At 43.3% G+C, this 6,654-nt stretch overlaps 1 long non-coding RNA gene across 2 annotated transcripts; it reads right to left on the bottom strand.

Annotated features, from left to right (window-relative positions):
- Positions 1-482: 482 nt before the first annotated feature.
- Positions 483-6,005, bottom strand: LOC126858691 (uncharacterized). Of its 2 annotated transcripts, none has more exons than XR_007688716.1 (3): positions 5,907-6,005; positions 5,801-5,875; positions 483-512 (listed from the first exon to the last, which is right to left on the bottom strand). It is a non-coding gene; the product is annotated as an uncharacterized LOC126858691 (long non-coding RNA). The 2 variants fall into 2 exon arrangements; XR_007688717.1 differs by lacking the exon at positions 483-512 and adding an exon at positions 1,865-1,879.
- Between the last annotated feature and the right edge of the window lie 649 nt (positions 6,006-6,654).

The raw sequence follows: 6,654 nt of genomic DNA, 5'->3' as shown, positions 1-6,654 counted from the left end.
CCCAATCCCAACCTAACCTCAATCCCAACCTAACCTAACCTAACCTAACCTAACCTGAATCCCAACTCTAACTCTAACCAATCCCAACCTAACCTAATCCTAACCTAACCTAACTCCAACCTAACCTAACCTAATCCCAACCTAACCCAACCTGAATCCCAACCTAATCCCAACCTAACCCAATCCTAACCTAACCTAATCCCAACTCAACCTAACCTGAACCTAACCCAATCCTAACCCAACCTAATCCCAATCCTAACCTAACCTAACCCAACCTAACCTAACCTGAACCTAATCCCAACCTAATCCCAATCCCAACCTAACCTAACCTCAATCCCAACCTAACCTAATCCCAACCTAATCCTAACCCAACCTAATCCCAACCTAACTCCAATCCCAATCCTAATCCCAATCCCAATCCCAACTCTAATCCCAATCCCAACCTCAATCCTAATCCTAATCCCAACCTAACCTAACCTAACCTAACCTAACCTAACCTAACCTAACCTAACCTCAACCTAACCTGAATCCCAACTCCAATCCCAATCCCAACCTAACCTAACCTAACCTAATCCTAATCCTAACCTAACCTAACCTAACTCTAATCCCAACCTAATCCCAACCTAACCTAACCCAACCTAACCTAACCTAATCCCAATCCCAACCTAACCCAATCCTAACCTAACCTAATCCCAACCTAACCTAACCTCCAACCTAATCCCAATCCCAATCCCAACCTAACCTAACTCTAACCTAACCCAACTCTGAATCCTAATCCCAACCTAACTCTAACCTAACCTAACCCAACCTAACCTAACCTAACCTAATCCTAACCTAACCTAACCTAACTCTAATCCCAACCTAACCCAATCCTAATCCTAATCCCAACCTAACCTAATCCTAATCCTAACCTGAATCCCAACCTAACTCCCAACCTAACTCTCAACCTAATCCCAATCCCAACCCAATCCCAACCTAACCTAACCTTAACCTAATCCCAACCCAACCTAACCCAACTCTCAACCTAACCTAACCCAATCCCAATCCTAACCTAACTCAATCCCAATCCCAACCTAACCTAACCCAACCTAACCTAACCTAATCCTAACCTAACCCAATCCCAACCTAACCTAACCTTAATCCCAACCTAATCCCAACCCTAACCCAACCTAACCTAATCCCAATCCCAATCCTAACCTAACCTAACCTAATCCCAATCCTAACCTAATCCCAATCCTAATCCTAACCTCAATCCCAACCTAACCTAACCTAACTCTAACCTAACCTAACCTAACCTAACCTAATCCTAACCTAACCTAACTCCAATCCTAACCTAATCCTAACCTAACCTGAATCCCAACCTAACCTAACCCAATCCTAACTCCTGAACCCAACTCCAACCTAACCTAATCCCAACCTAACCTCAATCCCAATCCCAACCCAACCTAACCTAATCCCAATCCCAACCCAACCTCAATCCCAATCCTAATCCTCAATCCCAACCTAACCTAACCTAATCCCAACCTAATCCCAACCTAACCCAACCCAACCTAACCTAACCTAACCCAATCCCAATCCTAACCTAACCTAACCTAATCCCAATCCCAACCTAATCCTAATCCTAATCCTAACTCTGAACTCCTAACCTAACCTAACCCAATCCCAACCTAATCCCAACCCAATCCCAACCTAACCTAACCCTAACCCAACCCAACCCAATCCCAACCTAATCCCAACCTAACCTAACCTAACCTAACCTAATCCCAACCTAATCCCAACCTAATCCCAACCCAACCTAACCTAACCTAATCCCAACCTAATCCCAACCTAATCCCAACCTAACCTAACCTAACCTAATCCTAACCTAACCTAACCTAACCTCCAATCCCAATCCTAACCCAACCTAATCCCAACCTAACCTAACCTAACCTAACCTAATCCCAATCCCAATCCCAACCTAACCCAATCCTAACCCAACCTAACCTAATCCCAACCTAACCTAACCCAATCCCAACCTAACCTAACCTAACCCAACCTAACCTAATCCCAACCTAACCTAACCTAATCCCAATCCCAATCCTAACCCAACCTAACCTAACCTAATCCCAACCTAATCCTAATCCCAATCCTAACCTAACCTAACCTAATCCCAACCTAACCCAACCTAACCTAATCCTAACCTAACCTAACCTAATCCCAACCTAACCTAACCTAACCTAACCTAACCTAACCTAACCTAACCTAATCCCAACCTAACCCAACCTAACCTAACCTAACCTAACCTAACCTAATCCCAACCTAACCTAACCTAACCTAACCTAATCCTAACCTAACCTAACCTAACCTAACCTAACCTAACCTAACCTAACCCAATCCCAACCTAACCTAACCCAATCCCAATCCCAATCCTAACCTAACCTAACCTAACCTAATCCCAACCTAACCTAACCTAATCCCAACCTAACCTAATCCCAATCCCAATCCCAACCTAACCTAACCTAACCTAATCCCAACTCTAATCCCAACCTAACCTAACCTAACCTAATCCCAATCCCAACCTAACCTAATCCCAACCTAACCCAACCCAATCCCAACCTAACCTAATCCTAATCCCAACCTAACCTAACCTAACCTAACCCAATCCCAACCCAATCCCAACCTAACCTAATCCCAACCTAACCTAATCCCAACCTAACCTGAATCCTAATCCCAACCCAACCTAACCTAACCTAATCCCAACCTAATCCTAACCTAATCCCAACCTAACCTAATCCTAATCCCAACCTAACCTAACCTAACCTAACCTAATCCCAACCTAACCTAACCCTAATCCCAACCTAACCTAATCCCAACCTAATCCCAATCCCAATCCCAACCTAACCTAACCTAACTCTAACCTAACCTAACCTGAATCCCAACCCAACCTAACCTAACCTAATCCCAACCTAACCCAACCTAACCTAACCTAACCTAACCCAATCCCAACCTAACCTAACCCTAACCCAACCTAATCCCAACCTAACCCAATCCCAACCTAACCTAACCTAACCTAATCCCAATCCCAATCCCAACCCAATCCCAACCTAACCTAACCTAACCTAACCTAACCTAACCTAACCTAACCTAATCCCAACCTAACCTAACCTAATCCCAACCCAACCTAACCTAACCCAACCTAACCTAACCTAACCTAACCCAACCTAATCCCAACCTAACCTAACCTAATCCCAACCTAACCTAACCTAACCTAACCTAACCTAACCTAACCTAATCCCAACCTAACCTAATCCCAACCTAACCTAACCTAACCTAACCTAATCCCAACTCTAATCCCAACCTAACCCAACCTAACCTAACCTAACCTAACCCAATCCTAACCTAACCTAACCCAATCCCAACTCTAACCTAACCTAACCCAATCCCAACCTAACCTAACCCAACCTAACCTAACCTAATCCCAACCTAACCCAACCTAACCTAACCTAACCTAACCTAACCTAACCTAACCTAATCCTAACCCAATCCCAACCTAACCTAACCTAACCTAACCTAACCTAATCCCAACCTAATCCCAACCTAACCTAACCTAACCTAATCCCAACCCTAACCTAATCCTAACCTAACCTAATCCCAATCCCAACCTAACCTAACCCAACCTAACCCAATCCCAACCTAACCTAACCTAACCCAACCTAACCTAACCTAACCTAACCTAACCTAATCCCAACCTAACCCAACCTCAACCCAATCCCAACCTAACCTAACCTAATCCCAACCTAACCTAACCTAACCCAACCCAACCCAACCTAACCTAACCCAACCTAACCTAACCTCAATCCCAACCTAACCTAATCCCAACCTAACCTAACCTAACCTAACCTAACCTAACCTAATCCCAATCCCAACCTAACCCAACCTAACCCAACCTAACCTAACCTAATCCTAACCTAACCCAACCTAACCTAATCCCAACCTAACCTAACCCAACCTAACCCAACCCAACCTAACCTAACCCAACCTAACCCAATCCCAATCCTAACCTAACCTAATCCCAACCTAACCTAACCCAACTCTAACCTAACCTAATCCTAACCCAACCTAACCTAATCCCAACCTAACCCAATCCCAACCTAACCTAACCTAACCTAACCTAACCTAATCCCAACCTAACCTAACCTAACCTAACCTAACCTAACCTAACCTAATCCTAACCCAATCCCAATCCTAACCTAACCTAATCCCAACCTAATCCCAACCTAACCTAACCTAACCTAACCTAACCTAACCTAACCTAATCCCAATCCTAACCCAATCCCAACCTAACCTAACCTAACCTAACCTAATCCCAATCCCAACCTAACCTAATCCCAACCTAACCTAATCCCAACCTAACCTAACCTAACCTAACCTAACCTAATCCCAATCCTAACCTAACCTAACCTAACCTAACCCAACCTAACCTAACCTAACCTAACCTAATCCCAATCCCAATCCCAACCTAACCTAACCTAACCTAACCTAATCCCAACCTAATCCCAATCCCAATCCCAACCTAATCCCAATCCCAACCTAACCTAACCCAACCTCAATCCCAATCCCAACCTAACCTAATCCCAACCTAATCCCAACCTAACCCAACCTAACCTAACCTAACCTAACCCAACCTAACCCAACCTAACCTAATCCCAATCCCAATCCCAACCCAACCTAACCTAACCCAACCTAACCCAATCCCAACCTGAATCCCAACCTAATCCCAACCCAACCTAACCTAACCTAACCCAATCCCAACCCAATCCCAACCTAACCTAACCTAACCTAATCCCAATCCCAATCCCAACCTAACCCAATCCCAACCTAACCTAACCTAACCTAACCTAACCTAATCCCAATCCCAACCTAACCTAACCCAATCCTAACCTAATCCTAATCCCAATCCCAATCCCAACCTAACCTAACCTAATCCCAATCCTAATCCCAACCTAACCTAACCCAACCTAACCTAACCTAATCCCAATCCCAACCTAATCCCAACCTAACCTAATCCCAATCCTAACCTAATCCCAACCTAACCTAACCCAACCTAACCTAACCCAACCTAACCCAACCTAACCTAACCCAATCCCAACCTAACCTAATCCCAATCCCAATCCCAACCTAACCTAACCTAACCTAATCCCAACCTAACCTAACCTAATCCCAACCTAACCTAACCTAATCCCAATCCCAACCTAACCTAACCTAACCTAACCCAACCTAACCTAACCTAACCCAACCTAACCTAATCCCAATCCTAATCCCAACCTAACCCAACCTAACCTAATCCTAATCCCAACCTAACCTAACCTAACCTAACCCAATCCCAACCCAACCTAACCTAACCTAACCTAACCTAATCCCAATCCTAACCTAACCTAATCCCAACCTAATCCTAACCTAACCCAACCTAACCTAACCCAATCCCAACCTAATCCCAATCCCAACCCAATCCCAACCTAACCTAACCCAACCTAACCTAACCTAACCTAACCTAACTCCTAACCTAATCCCAATCCCAATCCCAATCCCAATCCCAACCTAATCCCAACCTAACCTAACCTAATCCCAACTCCCAACCTAACCCAACCTAATCCCAACCTAATCCCAACCTAACCTAACCTAACCTAACCTAACCTAACCTAACCCAATCCCAACCTAATCCTAACCTAACCTAACCTAATCCCAATCCCAACCTAACCTAACCTAATCCCAACCTAACCCAATCCCAACCTAACCTAACCTAACCTAATCCCAACCCAACCTAACCTAACCTAACCTAACCTAACCTAACCTAACCTAACCTAACCTAACCTAACCTAACCTAACCTAACCTAACCTAACCCAATCCTAACCTAACCTAACCTAACCTAACCTAACCTAACCTAACCTAACCTAACCTAACCTAACCTAACCTAACCTAACCTAACCTAACCTAACCTAACCTAACCTAACCTAACCTAAACGAAAAATAAATTGAATATTCATAATTTAATTCAAAAACATTGAAAATTAACGCATCTTACATTTCACAGCTGAGATCGTTTTGCAGACACCTTCCAATAGCTTGCTGTATGTTAATTACGACCAAAACGCAAAATAATTTGGAAATTATTGATTTTGATCAAAAACATTGATAAACTTCGTTTCTCGGTTTTCTCAGCTCAGATCGTAATGCCGACATGCTGGAATAGCTCGGTACATGTTAATTACGTCCAAAACGGAAAATAAATTGAAAATTATTGTTTTTGATCAAAAACATTGAGAAGCAACGTTTCTCGGCATTCTCAGCTGAGATCGTAATGCGGACACGCTGGAATAGCTCGGTATATGTTAGTTACGTCCAAAACGCAAAATAAATTGAAAATTATTGTTTTTGATCAAAAACATTGAGAAGCAACGTTTCTCGGCATTCTCTGCTGAGATCGTAATGCGGACACGCTGGAATAGCTCGGTATATGTTAATTACGTCCAAAACGGAAAATAAATTGAAAATTATTGTTTTTGATCAAAAACATTGAAAAGCAACGTTTCTCGGCATTCTCAGCTGAGATCGTAATGCGGACACGCTGGAATAGCTCGGTATATGTTAATTACGTCCAAAACGGAAAATAAATT

This window comes from Cataglyphis hispanica, unplaced genomic scaffold (genome assembly GCF_021464435.1).
Source record: "Cataglyphis hispanica isolate Lineage 1 unplaced genomic scaffold, ULB_Chis1_1.0 scaffold65_size6654, whole genome shotgun sequence".
NCBI lineage: Eukaryota > Metazoa > Arthropoda > Insecta > Hymenoptera > Formicidae > Cataglyphis > Cataglyphis hispanica.
This window is presented reverse-complemented; position numbering and strand designations above follow the sequence as displayed.